Source organism: Elephas maximus, chromosome 3, assembly GCF_024166365.1.
Source record: "Elephas maximus indicus isolate mEleMax1 chromosome 3, mEleMax1 primary haplotype, whole genome shotgun sequence".
NCBI classification, from domain to species: Eukaryota; Metazoa; Chordata; class Mammalia; order Proboscidea; family Elephantidae; genus Elephas; species Elephas maximus.
In genome coordinates, this window is record NC_064821.1 from 102,486,948 (window position 1) to 102,505,728 (window position 18,781).

Here is an 18,781-nt window from a genome sequence, read left to right on the forward strand (position 1 = left end):
CCTTGTGATCAATCTTCCCCTTGTTGAGGAGAGCTGGGACCCTGGGGCCAAAGGGTATACTCTTCTCCTAGTGCTAATTTCTTGGTGGAAGGAACTTCCCCTGTATCTCTGCTAGATTCTCTCTTTCACATCTCAAAAGAGATTGACTTAAATCACAACCTAATCTTGTAGATTGAGTCCTGCCTCATCAACATAACTGCCTGTAATCCTGGCTCATTAACATCACAGAGGCAGGATTTACAACACATAGGAAACTCACACCAGATGATGAAATGGTACACAATCACACAATACTGGGAATCAGGGCTTAGCTAAATTGACAGATATTTTGGGGGGGGGGCACAATTCAATTCATGACAGCATCCAAATTGGAAAGGCAGAAGTAAAATTATCTCTATTCACAGAAGACATAATCCTGTATGTAGAAAATCCTAAAGAATCCACCAATAGAGTTATAGTTAATATACGACTTCAGCAAAGTTGCAGATACAAAATCAACACACAAAAAAGCAGTTGTGTCTCCATATACTAACAATGAACAATCTGGAAAAAAAAAAAGTTATGAAAGCAATTTAATTTACAATATCATCCAAAAGAATAAAATATCTAGGAAGTAGGTTTAACCAAGCAGGAGAAACTTGTACACTGAAAGTATGCTGTAAGAAATTAAAGAAGACTTAAAGAAATGGAAATGTATCATGTATCCACAGATTAGAAGACTTAATACTGTTAAAATGGCAATACTATTCAAAGCTATCTCCAGATTCAATGCAATTCTTACCAAAATTTTAATGGCCTTTTGTACAGAAATGGAAAAGCCAACCTTTAAATTCATATGGAATCTCAAGGGACCCTGAATAGCCACAACAACTTTGAAAAATAAGAACAAAGTCAGAGGACCCACACATCCCAATTTCAAAACTTACTAGTAATCTACAATATCAAAACAGTGTGTTACTGGCATAAGGATCGATATATACAGTAAAGGGATAGAAATCAGAGCCCAGTAATAAAGCCATATATCCATGACCAACTGATTTTTGACAAAGGTGCAAAGTTCATTCAATGGAAAAGGAATAGTCTCTTCAACAAATGGTGCTGGGATAACGGAATAGCCACATTCAAAATAATGAAGTTGGTCCCTAATTCACACTATACACAAAATTAACTCAAAGTGTATCAATCCTAAAGATAGGAGCTAAAACTTGGAATGTACAAAGTAAGAATCTAGGAAAATTGGAAGTCTTTGAAAATGAAATGGAATGCATAAACATTGATATCCTAGGTATTCCACCACCACCATCACCCACTGCCGTCGAGTCAATTCTGACTCATAGCGACCCTATGGGAGAGAGTAGAACTGCCTATAGAGTTTCCAAGGAGCACCTGGCGATTTGAACTGCTGACCTCTTGGTTAGCAGCCGTAGCACTTAACCACTACGCCACCAGGGTTTCCATCCTAGGTATTAGTGAGCTGAAATGGACTGGTATTGGCCATTTTGAATGGAACAATCATATGATCTACTATCCTGGCAACAACAACTTGAAGAGGAGTGGCATTGCATTCATTGTCAAAAAGAACCTTTCAAAATCTATCATTAAGTTCAATGCTGTCAGTGATAGGATAATATCCACACACCTACAAGGAAGATCAGTTAATTCGACTATTCAAATTTATGCACCAACCACTAAGGCCAAAGATGAAGAAATCGAAGATTTTTACCACCTTCTACAATCTGAAACTGATCGAACTTGCAATCAGGATGCATTGATAATTACTGGGGATTGGAAACAAAGAAGAAAGATTGGTAGTTGGAAAATATGGCCTTGGTGATAGAAACAATACTGGAGATTGCATAACAGAATTTTACAAGACCAACAACTTCTTTACAGCAAATATCTTTTTTCACCAACATAAATGATGACTATACACATGGATCTCCCCATATGGAATATACAAGAATCAGATCAACTACATCTGTGGGAAGAAATGATGGAAAAGCTCAATAAGAACAAGGCCCTGAGTGGACTGGGACATAGACCATCAATTGTTCATATGCACGTTCAAGTTGAAACCGAAGAAAATAAGAACAAGTCGACGAGAGCCAAAGTACAAACTTGAGTATTGTTGTTTTTAGGTGTTGTCAAGAGTTGGTTCCTAATCATAGCGACCCCACGCACAACAGAATGAAACACCGCCTGGCCTGCACCATCGTTACAATCGTTGTTATGCTTGAGTCCATTGTTGCAGCCACTGTGTCAATCCACCTCATTGAGGGTCTTCCTCTTTTCCGCTGACTCGGTACTCTGCCAAGCTTGATGTCCTTCTCCAGGGACTGATCCCTCCTGACAACATGTCCAAGGTATGTAAGACGCAGACTTGCCATCCTTGCCTCTAAGGAGCATTCTGGCTGCACTTCTTCCGAGACAGATTGTTCGTTCTTTTGGCAGCCCGTGCTATAGTCAATATTCTTCGCCAACACAATTCAAAGGCGTCAACTCTTCTTCGGTCTTTCTTATTCATTGTCCACTTTTCACATGCATATGATGTGATTGAAAATACCATGGCTTGGGTCAGGCGCACCTTAGTCTTCAAGGTGACATCTTTGCTCTTCAACACTTTGAAGAGGTCCTTTGCAGAAGATTTGCCCAATGCAATGAGTCTTTTGATTTCTTGACTGCTGCTTCCATGGCTATTGATTGTGGAACCAAGTAAAATGAAATCCTTGACAACTTCAATCTTTTCTCTGTTTACCAGGATGTTGCTCATTGGTCCAGTTGTGAGGATTTTTGTTTTCTTTATGTTGAGGCGTAATCCATAGTGTAGGCTGTGGTCTTTGATCTTCATTAGTAAGTGCTTCAAGTCCTCTTCATTTTCAGCAAGCAAGGTTGTATCGTCTGCATAACGCAGGTTGTTAATGAGTCTTCCTCCAATCCTGATGCCCTGGTCTTCTTCATATAGTCCAGCTTCTTGTATTATTTGTTCAGCATACAGATTAAATAGGTATGGTGAAAGAACACAACCCTGATACACACTTTTCCTGACTTTAAACCAGTCAGTATCCCCTTGTTCTGTCCGAACAACTGCCTCTTGATCTATGTAAAGGATCCTCACGAGCACAATTAAATGTTCTGGAATTCCCATTCTTCGCAATGTTATCCATAATTTGTTATGATCCATACAGTCGAATGCCTTTGCATAGTCAATAAAACACAGGTAAACATCCTTCTGGTATTCTCTGCTTTCACCCAGGATCCACCTGACATCAGCAGTGATATTCCTGGTTCCACATCCTCTTCTGAAACCGGCCTGAATTTCTGGCAGTTCCCTGTTGATATACTGCTTGCAGCCGGTTTTGAATGATCTTCAGCAAAATTATGTTTGTGTGTGATATTAATGATATTGTTCTACAATTTCCATATTCGGTTGGATCACCTTTCTTGGGAATAGGCATAAATATGGATCTCTTCCAGTCAGTTGGCCAGGAAGCTGTCCTCCACATTTCTTGGCATAGACGAGTGAGCAATTCCAGCGTTGCATCCGTTTGTTGAAACATCTCAATTGATATTCCATCAATTCCTGGAGCCTTGTTTTTCGCCAATGCCTTCAGAGCAGCCTGGACTTCTTCCTTCAGTACCATTGGTTCCTGATCATATGCCACCTCCTGAAATGGTTGAACACCAACTAATTCTTTTTGGTATAATGACTCTGTGTATTCTTCCATCTTCTTTTGATGCTTCCTGTGTCGTTTAATATTTTCCCCATGGAATCCTTCACTATTGCAACTCAAGGCTTGAATTTTTTCTTCAGTTTTTTCAGCTTGAGAAACGCCGAGCGTGTTCTTCCTTTTTGGTTTTCCATTTCCAGCTCTTTGCACATGTCATTATAATACTTTACTTTGTCTTCTCGAGAGGCCCTCTGAAATCTTCCGTTCAGTTCTTTTACTTCATCAATTCTTCCTTTTGCTTTAGCTCCTCGACACTCAAGAGCAAGTTTCAGAGTCTCCTCTGACATCCATCTTGGTCTTTTCTTTCTTTCCTGTCTTTTCAGTGACCTCTTGCTTTCTTCATGGATGATGTCCTTGATGTCATTCCACAACTCATCCGGTCTTAGGTCACTAGTGTTCAATGCGTCAAATCTATTCTTGAGATGGTCTCTAAATTCAGGTGGGATATACTCAAGGTCATTTTTTGGCTCTCGTAGACTTGCTCTGATTTTTTTCAGTTTCAGCTTGAACTTGCGTAAGAGCAATTGATGGTCTGTTCCACAGTTGGCCCCTGGCCTTGTTCTGACTGATGAATTGAGCTTTTCCATTGCCTCTTTCCACAGATGTAGTCAATTTGATTTCTGCTTGTTCCATCTGGCGAGTTCCATGTGTATAGTTGCCGTTTATGTTGGTGAAAGAAGGTATTTGCAATGAAGAAGTCACTGGTGTTGCAAAACTCTATCATTCGATTGCTGGCATTTTTTCTATCACCAAGGCCATATTTTCCCACTACTGATCCTTCTTCTTTGTTTCCAACTTTTGCATTCCAATCGCCAGTAATTATCAATGCATCTTGATTGCATGTCCGATCAATTTCAGACTGCAGCAGCTGATAAAAATCTTCTATTTGTTCATCTTTGGCTCTAGTGTTTGGTGCATAAATTTGAATAATAGTTGTATTACCTGGTCTTCCTTGTAGGTGTATGGATATTATCCTACCACTGACAGCGTTGTACTTCAGGATAGATCTTGAAACGTTCTTTTTGACGATGAATGCAACACCATTCCTCTTCAAGTTGTCATTCACAGCATAGTAGACTATATGATTGTCTGATTCAAAATGGCCAATATCAGTCCATTTCAGCTCACTAAAGCCTAGGATATCGATGTTTATGTGTTCCATTTCATTTTTGACGATTTCCAATTTTCCTAGATTCATACTTCGTACATTCCAGGTTCCGATTATTAATGGATGTTTGCAGCTCTTTCTTCTCATTTTGAGTGGTGCCACATCAGCAAATGAAGGTCCCGAAAGCTTGACTCCATCCATGTCATTAAGGCTGACTTTACTTTCAGGAGGCAGCTCTTCCCCAGTCATCTTTTGAGTGCCTTCCAACCTGGGGGTTCATCTTCCAGCAGTATATCAGACAGTGTTCTGCCGCTATTCATAAGGTTTTCACTGGCTAGTACTTTTCAGAAGTAGACTGCCAGGTCCTTCTTCCTAGTCTGTCTTAATCTGGAAGCTCAGCTGAAACCTGTCCTCCATGGGTGACCCTGCTGGTGTCTGAATACCGGTGGCATAGGTTCCAGTATCACAACAACACGCAAGCCCCCACAGTACAACAAACTGACAGACACATGGGGGGACCTTGAGTATATCCCACCTGCATTTAGAGACCGTCTCGAGAATAGATTTGACGCTTTGAACAGATTTGACGCGATAACCAGATGAGTTGTGGAATGACATCAAGGACATCATACATGAACAATGCAAGAGATCATTAAATAGACAGGAGAGAAAGAAAAGACCAAAAGGGATGTCAGAGGAGACTTTGAAACTTGCTCTTGAATGTCGAGTAATTAAAGTAAATGGAAGAAATGATGAAGTAAAAGAGTTGAACAGAAGACTTCAAGGGGTGGTTCCAGACGACAAAGTAAAGTATTATAATGACACGTGCAAAGACCTATCATTAAGGAAGAACACACTCGGCATTTCTCGAGCTGAAAGAACTGAAGAAAAATTCAAGCCTCAAGTTGCAATATTGAAGGATTTTATAGGGAAAATGTTAAATGACTCAGGAAGCATCAAAAGAAGATGCATGGAATACACAGAGTCATTATACCAAAAAGAACCTGTCGACATTCAACCATTTTAAGAGATAGTATATAATCAGGAACTAATGATACTGAAGGAAGAAGCCCAAGGTGCACTGAAAGCATTGGCAATAAACAAGGCTCCAGAAATTGATGGAATACCAACTGAAATGTTTCAACAAACAGATGCTGTACTGGAAGTGCTTACTAGTCTATGCCAAGAAATTTGGAAGACAGCTACCTGGCCAACTGACTGGAAGAGATCCATATTTATGCCCATTTCCAAGAAAGGTGATCCAGCCAAGTGTTGAAATTATGCAACAACATTATTAATATCACATGCAAGTAAAATTTTCCTGAAGATCATTCAAAGGAATTTGCAGCAGTACATTGTCAGGGAACTTCCAGAAATTCAGCAGAAGAGGATGTGAAACCAGGGATATCATTGCTGATGTCGAATGGACCCTGGCTGAAAGCAAGAAATACCAGAAGGATGTTTACCTGTGTTTTATTGACTATACAAAGGCATTCGACTGTGTGGATCATAACAAATTATGGATAACACTGAGAAGAATGGGAATTCCACAACACTTAATTATGCTCATGAGGAAACTGTACATAGACCAAGAGGCAGTAGTCTGGACAGAACAAGGTGATACTGCATGGTTTAAAGTTAGGAATGATGTGAGTCAGGGTTACATCCTTTCACCATACCCATTCAATTTGCATGCTGAGCAAATAATCTGAGAAGCTGGACTATACGAAGAAGAATGCAGCATCAGGATTAGAAGGAGACTCATTAACAACCTGCATTATACAGATGACAGAACCTTGCTTGCTAAAAGTGAAGAGGGCTTGAAGCACTTATTGATGGAGATCAAAGACCTCAGTCTTCAGCATGGATTACACCTCAACATGAAGAAAACAAAAATCCTTACAAATGGACCAAAAAGCAACATCATGATAAATGGAGAAAATATTTAAGTTGTCAGGGATTTCATTTTACTTGGATCCACAATCAACACCCATGGAAGCAGCAGTCAAGAAACCAAAAGAGGCATCGCATTGGTCAAATCTGCTGCAAAAGACCTCTTCAAAGTGTTAAAAATCAAAGATGTCAGCTTGAAGACTAAGGTACACCTGACCCATGCCATGGTGTTTTCAATCGCCTCATATGCATGCAACAGCTGGACAATGAAGAGGAAGACCGAAGAGAATTAACGCCTTTGAATTACAGTGTTGGTGAAGAATATTGCATATACCATGGACTGCCAAAAGAACAAGCAAATCTGTGTTGGAAGAAGTATAGCCAGTATGTTCCTTAGAGGCAACGATGGCGAGACTTTGTCTCAGATACTTTGGACATGTTATCAGGAGGGATCAGTCCCTGGAGAAGGACGTCATAATTGCTAAAGTAGAGGTTCAGTGAAAAAGAGGAAGACCTTCAATGAGATGGATTGACACAGTGGCTGAAACAATGGGCTCAAATATAACGAGGATCATGAGAATGATGCAGGACTGGCCAGTATTTTGCTCTGTTGTACATAGTTGCTATGAGTTGGAACCCATTTGATGGCACCTAACAGCAACAACATATAGATATTTATACCTTTTACTGGTTTTGCTTCTTTAGAGAACCCAGCGTAAGTTGCCAATTAATTTAACTATTATCAAAAAATAACTTGTGTTGGTGAAGATGTGGAGAAATTGGAACCCTTGTGTACTCCGGTTGGGAATGTAAAACGATTCAGACACTGTGGGAAGCCAGTTCAAAAGAAAAAAAAGTTGCTGTTGAGTTGATTCCAATTCATAGCGACCCTAAAGGACAGAGTAGAACTGTCCCATAGTGTTTCCAAGGAGCACCTGGTGGATTCAAACTGCCAAACTTTCGGTTATCAGCCATAGCTCTTAACCACTATGCCACCAGGGTTTCCCTGTGGAAGTTTGGCATTTCTTCAAAACTTAAACATTGAATTAACACATGACCCAGCAATTACATTCCTAGGTATATACATACCCAAAAGAACTGAAAACAGGTACTCCAACATGCATGTTTATAGCAGAACTGTTCATAGAGGCCGAAAGGTGGAAACAGCCTAAATGTCTATCAATGGATGAATGGATAACAAATTGTAGTATGTACAGCAATGGAATGTTATTCATCCATAAAAAGGAATGAAGTACTGACACATGCTACAATGTAGATAAACCTCAAAAACATTATGCTAAGTGAAAGAAGCCAGACACGACAGGTCACATATTATATGATTCCCTTTATATTGAATGTCCAGAATAGGTAAATCCATAGAAAAAGAATACAGATTGGTGGTTGCCAGAGAATTGAGAGGGGGGAGGGATGGGGAGCAACTGTTTAATGAGTATAGGATTTCCTTCTGGGGTGATGAAAATGTTTTGGAACTAGATACAGGTGGTGGTTGAATGAAATTGTGGATGTACTAAGTGTAACTGAATTGTTCACTTTAAAATGGTTACTTTTGTGTTATGTGAATTTCAACTCAATTAAATAAGTTAATCAAAACATTATTCCAGGATAAGCCACACCCCCCAATCCCTCCTTAGTTTTCATAAACGAGGAATCTAAGGTGCAAACAGGTCCAATAACCTGTCCTGGGCTACATAGCTACTATTATAGCATGTATTCAAACCCAGATCTTCCAACTACAAGTCCACTCCTTTCTCCTTTTTCCTTGCTGCATCTCTTTTTCTATACAGGTGTAGATATCAATACTGGGTGAAGTGAACATTACCCTGCAATAGGGTTCTTTCCCAGCAATGGTGAAGGCCCTGCAATTGACCCAGGAGTACTGATGACTGCTTTAATAAATGTTCTAAGCCTCTTCAGAGACCTGTATGGAGATGGACAGAAGTAGGCCTGCAACTGACCGGAGAGGTAACGTACTTCAAAGTGACCAACTCAGCAAAAATAGGAAAATGGCAGCTCGCACTAGAGACTAATAAAATAAGGTTGTAGAATAGGCAGAGAGTTGGAGCAATTTCGATCTTGATGATTCCTGTCCAGATCTTGCTTAAATATTTCCAATAGCTTGATTTCAAAAATAATGTGCTTTTGCCCCCTGGGATAATTTTGACCAAGGCAATTAGTCAAATGACTACTTGGCTGATGACTATCAGTCTATTGAAACACACACACACACACACACACACACACACACATCAGCCAAAGAGAACGTAGCACCAGGCTGGGGTCAGGAATTTGAAGTCCAATTTCTGATTTTTCTGTGTTCTTACTCTCTGACCCTGAAGAAAACACGTGACCTCTCTGACCTATTCCTCACTATATGAATTAGAGAGCGAATATATTAAAAATATTTGTTTCAATACAATCTGATACAGAAGAGTATTCAGAATAAAGTTGGAGTGTAATTGATACTATTTAAAGAAATTTATGTGGGGAGGTTAAGCTTGTCCCTACAGGACAACATTATAGGAATGGACAATGTGTGTAAAATTTTCAAAATTCTGAATTGTTTGGAGAAAAGTTAAATTTAGAATTAAAAGGTTAGATGTTAGAGATTTGGACCCTTTTGACCCAACATTGTCTGTAGCTCCTTTGAGCATATTGTATACAATGTGTCTTTTCCAGGCATCCCCACTCAAATGCATATGGTTGCCAGGTTTCTCCTATACGCAGTTGTTCAACACTGAATTCAGGCCCATGGAGACTCAGTTGCAAATCAAGAGAGACCCAAGAGGCACACCTACAGGCTGCCCGCAGATGCTATCCGGGTACACCAGGAGCTGCTCCTGCACACCTACAGGCTGCCCGCAGATGCTATCCGGGTACACCAGGAGCTGCTCCTGCACACCTACAGGCTGCCCGCAGATGCTATCCGGGTACACCAGGAGCTGCTCCTGCACACCTACAGGCTGCCCGCAGATGCTATCCGGGTACACCAGGAGCTGCTCCTGCACACCTACAGGCTGCCCGCAGATGCTATCCGGGTACACCAGGAGCTGCTCCTGCACACCTACAGGCTGCCCGCAGATGCTATCCGGGTACACCAGGAGCTGCTCCTGACCATCAGTTTCACTTCAGTAACTCCAAGCCTTACGTGCTGATATTTTACTCATATAATCATTCCATGGAGTCCCTGGGTGGTGCAAACAGTTAATGTCCTTGGCTGCTAACCAAAAGGTTGGAGGTTCAAGTCTACCCAGAGGCACTTTGGAAGAAAGGCCTGGAGATCTACTTCCAAAAAACTACCGAATAAAAAAACCCAGGGAGCACGATTCTACTCTGACAGACGTGGGATCACCACGAATTAGAACCAAGTCAATGATAACTTGTTACTCATTCCGTAAACCCTCCCTGAATCCCTACTGTGCATCAAGTGCTGGGCTCAGGTGGAGGTTGGCTAAAAAGATGACCAAAGCATGGCTGCTACTCCTGAGGAGCTGTTTGTCTAGGAGAGGTGACAGGCATGCTAAATATAGTACAAGGCACAATAACACTAGTTTCCATTTCTTGGGCTCCTAATAAAAGTACTGATGCCAGAAGCTAACATTTATTGAACTGTGCTCAGCACTTTACGGGCCTGGTCATTTCTGCCCAATGCGGGAATCCCCTATGGGCAATATTTCTGTCAGAGTTCCCCGTTGTTCTGGCAGAGCCTTTCTCAGAACTGAGTCGCAGTCTGAGGATCTTCCTACCTAACCCTCCTTCCTTCTTCCTCTCTTTCACATGCGTCAGACCTACATTGCAGTTTGCAGGCTCTCCCTGATCACTCTTGCTCCCTTCTACCTTTATCTTTCACAGGAATTAGCCCCAACAAATCTCTTATACTTCTAATCCCACATCAGCCTCTACTTCTTAGAGGACCTGAACTGACAAGTACACATTACCTGATTTAATCTTTACAAAAACCTTTTTAGATGGATACTAATATTATACCCATTTATAGATAAAGGAATTGAGACACACAGAGGTTAGGCAATGCCATTAAATACCAAAGCAGGGATTCAAACCAAGTATAATTGACTGTAATAAGAAAATTAACACCTAACCACTGTTGTGACCAATGTGAAATAAAAGAAGCAAGCAAATGCTCCAATCAGACACATTTTCCCTGTGATCACTAGTTGAGAAAGCTAGTGGACTTATGGATGGACTCTAGGAGCTACCACGTAGACATACCTTTGCTCTGGGTGTGGCTGTAAGAAAGAAAGATGGCACAAGAGGGCTGGGAGATACAAAGCATACAGTTCTGATGCTACCACAGTGATGGACTATTTCTAATTCCTAACTGTTTTCACGTCCTCATTTGCCCTACTCACTATCATGGATTTGCCCAACACTGCCTCTTTAAATCAGACTGATCCGCCCCCAGTTTATGCAAACATAACACAATAAGATGGCACTAGTTTTTTTTTTTTTTTTTTTGGATATAAGCCCTGGAGCTTCTGTATTAGGGTCTCAGCAGAAAACAGATGGTACATCCAATTAGGGTAATAGAACTATTTACAGAGTTGTGGGCAGAATGTAGAGAAACAACAGGGTAAAGTATGGTACCCTGGGACTAGAAATAGGTGGGGCTCCCTGTCATCTCTAGGTCTGAAGGGCAAAGGGAAAGAATAGTTACCAGAACCTAGAGATAGAAAACGCTGCTTGGAAAGGGCTACCTAACAGGGTCAAAGACCTGAGGTCGAGATGCGGACCTCCCACACTGGCCTGAAGGAGGAACCTGAGGGAACAAATCCCTTGACCTCCCTCTCTTCCATCCCTGCAGTTTCCTGCCTGTCCTCCCATTGGCTGAACCCATCCAGAACCCAGAGATAAGAGATACATTCACTGTTTTGTTAGTCTGTCTCCAGGGACACAGAGCAGGGTGAAGAACAGAGAGTAGATCTAAAACGACAAACAGAAGTTCCCAGCATAAACTGTAACCTCATACCCCAGTTTGTTATTTGCTTCTTGTTTTATTCTTGACTTTTCATGGTTCCTGAACTGTTGGCTTTTTCTGCCAGTTTCAGCCTTAATATCACTTCTTGGACCTAATTACAGATGGGTCCACTGGTTGTATTCTTGGTAATATCTTTTGAATATGGTGTCTGTTCTACCCCATCCTATTTAACTTTGCCTCATGCCTATATCCCAAGCCTCAGTAAGTACTTACAGCAAGCCGCAAGCCATGCTGTCTGTTTTGTTCACATTATTATCTGCCTGATCCTAGAAACTTCATTCTGTTCTCTTACTTTGACTTCTGCCTTTAGTACCTTTGATTTGTTCTTTGTTCTGTTCAGTTGGCCATGCATTTGGCTTTAGATATTGGCTACTCAAATGGTCCCAGAGACTGCTGGGGATTCTTCAGCCTTCATGCTCCCCTTTGGTTTACATGGAAACTCTCTGCAATCTTGAAACTCCCAACTACTGAGATGGAGTCCACAACCCTGGGCAGCCTTTGTATCATCTTCTTTGACCTACATAATCTTTGAGGTGGAGATCAGGTAGGGTTCATATTAGGTTTTTTTTTTTTTTTTTAAAAATATGCTCTTTCTCTTCTTCCCATTCCCTTCTCTTTCCTTCATTTTCCCTCCCTTGCCCTTCCTTTCTCCTCTTCTTCTCTTCTCCTTCTTTCCCACTGTTCCTCTTCTCTTCCCTTTCTTTTCCTTTTTTCCTTCCCTCCTTTCTCCTCTTGTTTGATTAGATGCTGTTCTGTCCCCCCCTTGACATATTTCTAGAGATCGTACTTTAAAAGAGATACAGACAAACTAAGGAAATACTGAAGAAAAAGCTGAAGCCTCAAGTTGCAATACTGAAGCATTCTATGGGGTAAGATAATGAATGATTCAGGAAGCATCAAAAGAAGATGGAGGGATACACAGAGTCACTGTACCAAAAAGAAGTAGTCAATGTTCAGTCATTTCAGAAGGTAGCATATGATCAAGAACAAATGGCACTAAAGGAAGAAGTCCAAACTGCACTGAAGTCACTGGCAAAAAACAAGAAGGAATACCAGTTGAGATGTTTCAACAAACAAATGCAGTCTTGGAGGTGCTCACTAGTCTATGCCAAGAAATTTGGAAGACAGCTACCTGGCCAACTAATTGGAAGAGATCCATATTTATATCTATTCCAAAGAAAGGTAATGTGGAAATCATTGAACAATATCATTAATATCAGATGCAAGTAAAATTTTGCTGAAGATTATTCAAAGGTGGTTGCAGCAGTACATTAGCAGGGAACTGCCAGAAATTCAAGCCGGATTACGAAGAGGAAGTGGAACGAGGAATATCATTGCTGATGTCAGATGGATCCTGGCTGAAAGCAAGGAATACCAGAAAGATGCTTACTTGTGTTTTATTGACTATGCAAAGGCATTCGACTGTGTGGATCATAACGAACTAAGGATAACACTGAGAAGAATGGGAATTCCAGTACAATTAATTGTGCTCATGAGGAAACTGTGCATAGACCAAGATGCAGTCGTCTGGACAGAACAAGGGGATGCTACATTGTTTAAAGTCAGGAAAGGTGTGAACCAGGGTAATACCCTTTCACCGTACCTATTTGATTTCCATGCTGAGCAAATAATCTGAGAAGCTGGACTATATGAAGAAGAACGGAGCATCAGGATTGGAAGAAGACTCATTAACAACTTGCATTATGCAGATGACACAACCTTGCTTGCTGAAAGTGAAGACGACTTGAAGCACTTATTGATGAAGATAAAGGATTACAGCTTTTACTATGGATTACACTTCAACATAAAGACAACGAAAATCCTCACGACTGAACCAATAAGCGACATCATGATAAAAACTGAAAAGATGGAAGTTGTCAAAGATTTCATTTTACTTGGATCCACAAACAACATGAAAGCAGAAGTCAAGAGATTAAGTGAGGTACTGCATTGGGCGAATCTGTTACAAAAGACCTCTTGAAAGTGTTAAAAAGTGAAGATGTCATTTTAAGGACTAAGGTGCACCTGACCCAAGTTACGGTCTTTTCAATCACCTCATACGCATGCAATGCTAGACAATGAATAAGGGAAACCGAAGAATTGACACCTTCAAATTATGGTGTTGGAAAAGAATATTGAATATATCGTGGGCTGTCAGAAGAATGAACAAATCTGTCCTGGAAGAAGTACAGCCAGAATGTTCCTTAGAGGCAAGGATGATGAGACTTCATCTCAAATACTTGGGACATATTATCAGGAGGGACCAGTCCCTGGAGAAAGACATCATTCTTGGTAAAGTAGAGGGTCAGCGAAAAAGAGGAAGAACCTCAATGAGATGGGTTGACACAGTGGCTGCAACAATGGGTTCAAGCATAACAACAATTGTGAGGATGGTGCAGAACCAGGCAGTGTTTCTTCTGTTGTACATAGGGTTGCTATGTACAACACAGGGTTGCAAAGAATGGGAATTCCAGAACACTTAATTGTGCTAATGGGGAAACTGTACATGAACCAAAAGAAAGTCATCCAGACAGAACAAGGGGATACTACATGGTCTAACGTCAGGAAAGGTGTGAGTCAGGGTTATATTCTTTCACCATACCTATTAAATTTGCATGGTGAGCAAATAATCTGAGAAGCTAGAACCGACTAGATGGCACCTAACAACAACAAAAACAACATAGAAAATGTCCAAAAGAGGGGATTCACCTGGGGAGAGGGCTCCTCAGGCACAGGGCAACAAATATCAGAACATTTTAGTTAACAGAATTTTTTTGTTCCATTCAAGTGATGAAGAGAGTCTGGAAGGTACAGATTAGATACAGAAATATTGGAATTTCAGCAGATAATAAACCAAAAAAAAAAAAAAAAAACCAAACCCAGTGCCGTCGAGTCAATTCCAACTCATAGCGACCCTACAGGACAGAGTAGAACTGCCCCATAGAGTTCCCAAGAAGCACCTGGCAGATTCGAACTGCCGAACCTTTGGTTAGCAGCCGTAGCACTTAACCACTACGCCACCAGGGTTTCCAGCAGTTAATAAAAAAAAAAAAAATTTTTTTTATAAAAAACTGGAAATTGGATCTGTCTCGATACACATAAAGTTAACTCCACCACCTCATGCTTATTAATTACAAATTGAATCTGAGGTCATATTGGAAGAGATGGGTACTCCTGGCAGATCCACAAGGATCTTTGAGGCATCACTTTTATGCCTTTGCTGAGGTTGCACACTGAGTTAACAACCCACAGATGCTTAGACTTCTGCAATTGCCATGAAGCCTGGGAAAGAATTTCAATTTTATTTGCAGGCCTAGTCAAAGAAACATCCCAGGAAATGAGGGTGTGGTGGCCCTAAGACTATCTTCAGTTGATCATGATCCAGATCCAAGGCCATGCTCCTGGCCCCTGTGTAACATTCAGACACATCGAATCAACAAATGTGAGAACTGGGAGAACTCAGAGACCCTGTAGACCAACTGGCATATTTTACAGAAGAGGAAATTGAGGTACAGAGGGGAGAAATAACTTGCCTCTGCCCAAAGATTAAATTAGTATGAGAGCTAGGTCTATATCCCCAGGCTCTGATCCCAAACTAGCACCTTTCTACCAGTCACTGCCTCCCAGCATCCATTTGATTAATGGCCTCAGGCTCTTACTCCTCCCTTGGTAATCGAGATCTTTACTCACCTCAAAATTTAAGACCTGAAAGGCAAAAAGAATGAATTTTTAGCTAATCCAAGCATGCATTGTAAATCTTTGTCCGCTTTCTGACAGGTTGAATGTGACCCTCTCTGCAGCTAACAGACATTTGGCATCTTTCCATGGTGATAGTGTTGGTGCTAGAAGAACAATACTCTTACAGCCACAGAGCAGGTCACTGAGAGACAACAAATTTGCAAGTAAAGAAGGTTTTGGAGTCAGAGAAAAGTGTGCTGGGTGTTCTTTTGGGTCACAGGCACTTGTGGGGGAATAGGGAAGAGAATGCTTCTAGGATTATTAACCAAAACAAAACAGCCCAACAAACTCATTGCCGTTGTGTAAATTCTGACTCATGGCGGCCCCATGTGTTACAAAGTAGAAGTGTTCCATAGGGTATTCGTGGCTGTAATCTTTACTGAAGTAAATTGCCAAGCCTTTCTTCCATGGCACTGCTGGGTAGGTTTGAACCGTCCACTTTTGATTAGCTGAGCACATACCATTTATGCCACCCAAGGACCCTTAGGATTCTCAACTGATTATTAATTTTGAGCTACAAGGGAGACAAAAGAAGAGATGGCACACAATTTATTTAGGTGTCAGCTAGAGCATCTCCATTTAAACACAGTGAAGTTCATTTGACTTTCTCCAAAACCTTCAAAGACTCTACACTGCCTACTGAATAAAGTCACAAGGCTATATCCTGGCATTCAAGGCTATCAATATTTAAATCTCAAATTATTTCTGCTTCATCTTCCATTTTCACATCCCTTTTGGATTGGGATGTTTCTGTTTGCACATAACAGAAATGAAACTTAAATTAACATAAACTAACCCTTTGCCATCCAGTCAATTACAACTCATAGCAAACCTACAGGACAGAGCACACCTGCCCCATAGGGTTTCGAAGGATATAAATATTTATGGAAGCTGACTTTCTCATCTTTCTACCTCGGAGCAGCTGGTGGAAGCCAACCACTGTCCTTTTGTTTAGCAGCCAAGCCCTTATCCATTGTACCACTGGGGCTCCTCATATAAGCTAAAGGGGGGCTTTATAATAAAACTACTGTCATGATTAAAGGAATCCATGGACAATAAATATGGCAGGGACAATTTGAACTGGGGCCTCAAATACTTTCAGAACCCTTTCTCCCTTCCTCCTCTCCACTCCTCTCTGTACATCTCCTTTTTCTTTTTTTCTTTTCTCTGTTTTGTGATTTCTCTCTAAGTCACAAAGAGGAAAAGGATGGCTGACAGCAGCTTCAGTCACTGGCAAGTGATTGGCTTCTTTTACAAATTCCCTGTTCTAAAATTCCAAGGGGTCAAAACTGATTGGCCACAGTTAGGTCTCATATCCTTCACTGGGGCAATAAACTGAGAACAGGATCCAGGGTCTCTTCATATAAGTGTGGTGGCTGAAGCGGTAACCATTTGGATGGGGGCAGTTTCTAGGAAAGAGATGCTGAGTAGACTTCCAATAAATGGCCATTATCTTTCTCCCAACTTGCTCTAGCCAATTCTAATATTCCATTCATAATTCCACCATCTACTACTGTTCACAGGCTCACTGCATTGTTTGGGATTGGCTTGGAAACCAGGAGAAGATGCCTTTAATTAAGTTGTTGTTGTTGGGTGCCATTGACTTGATTTTTAACTCATAGTGACCCCACATGACAGAGTAGGCCCGCCCAATAGGGTTTTCTAGACTGTAATCTTTATGAAAGCAGATTGCCAGGTCTTTTCTTCCACAGAACTTTTGGGTGGGTTCGAACCACCAACCTTTTGGTTAGCAGCTGAGTGCTTTAACCATTGCACCACCAAGACTCCCTCTTTAATGAAGAAGGGGCTGAAAAGGGAAAATTGCCATGATTGGACAAGTTGTTAATCTTACTTTTAGTGAGTGAATGATAGCAATCATTCATTCAACAAGCATTGCTGAGTTTACACTTTGCAAAGCACTATGTCAGGTATGATATGGAGAAAGTGATAGACCTGGTTCCTGCCTGCAAGGAGCACACAGTTTAATGAAGGAAATGGAGTATAAACAAATAATTCTAACATGTACCCTGATGAAGGTACACGTAGAGTGCCTTGGGGACATAGGAAGGGCATCATGGAAAGGCCTCTCATGGCAGTGATGATATTTAAGTTGAATCCTGAAAGGTAGGTAGGCTCTGCTGAAAGGGAGAGCAGTGGGAGTGTGAAGTTAAGGCTAATCATCTTCGAGTGACCAGGGACTGAGCTCTTCACTGAGCTATGCGTTTTACGTTCATTTTCTCACTTAATCTTCACAACCACTCTGAGGTAGCAACGACCATTTTAGAGATGGAGAAACTGAGCCTCAGAAAAATGGGAAAACTTGCCCAAGGACTCAGCGTGGCTTAAGTAGCAGTGCTGGGTTTAAACTCAGATCTGTTTGCAACCAAAACCCATTCTTAAGCACCTTAGAGAGCGTCAGAAGCTTAAGGCATTTTCCAGGAATGCCTGTGAAAACGAAGCCAGATGTAGGCCTCTCCAGAATCCTTCAAAGCCTGACCAAGTTCAGCACGGGTATGCCAGATTGCTATTTTCCCCTGTGTCAGTCCTGGGCCTTTACCTGCAGATCCAGTCCTCATTTTTTTTCCTGCAATTTGCTATATCTCAGGGAGTGCTGAGACTTGAGACTGTATTTCCCAGACTCCTGTATCAGCTAATTTCAAATGGGCTCAGCCAATGGGAAGCCAGAGATTGGAAGGTGGAGAAGGGAAAAGCCTGCTGTATCTTGCCCTCTCTCTCCCCCAGGGCAGCATCTCTGGCAGTGGATGCATCCCCTCCATGGCTTGAGCTCCCACCTGATACGATTCCTGCTCCTCCCAGGGGACCGCAGCTATAGAGACAATTCCCTACAGTAAATAACCTCTGATTTATATATATATATCTGTTTTCCAGGCTGGACACTGACTGATATGGCTACCTCCTCCTTGTTACAGCACTGTGTGCTTTTCGGAGGTCTCTCATAGCCATCGTGTTCCTGCCCTTTGTCACAATCTGGCGAGGCAGGCATTATAGACATTATGATTCTCTCCCCACCCCACCACCTGGGTTTCTTAAACCAAAACCAACTGCCATTGAGTCAGCTCTGACTCATGGTGGCCACACATATGTCAGAGTAGAACTATACCCTACAGGGTTTTCAATGGTTGATTTTTTGGAACCAGTTCACCAGGCCTTTCTTCCAAGGCATTTCTGGGTGGACTCAAACCTCCAACATTTTGATTACTAGCTGAGCATGTTAGCCATTTGCACCAGGAATTATAAGTTGCTATTTCCAAAATACTTAACTGTCTGCATCTATGCCTG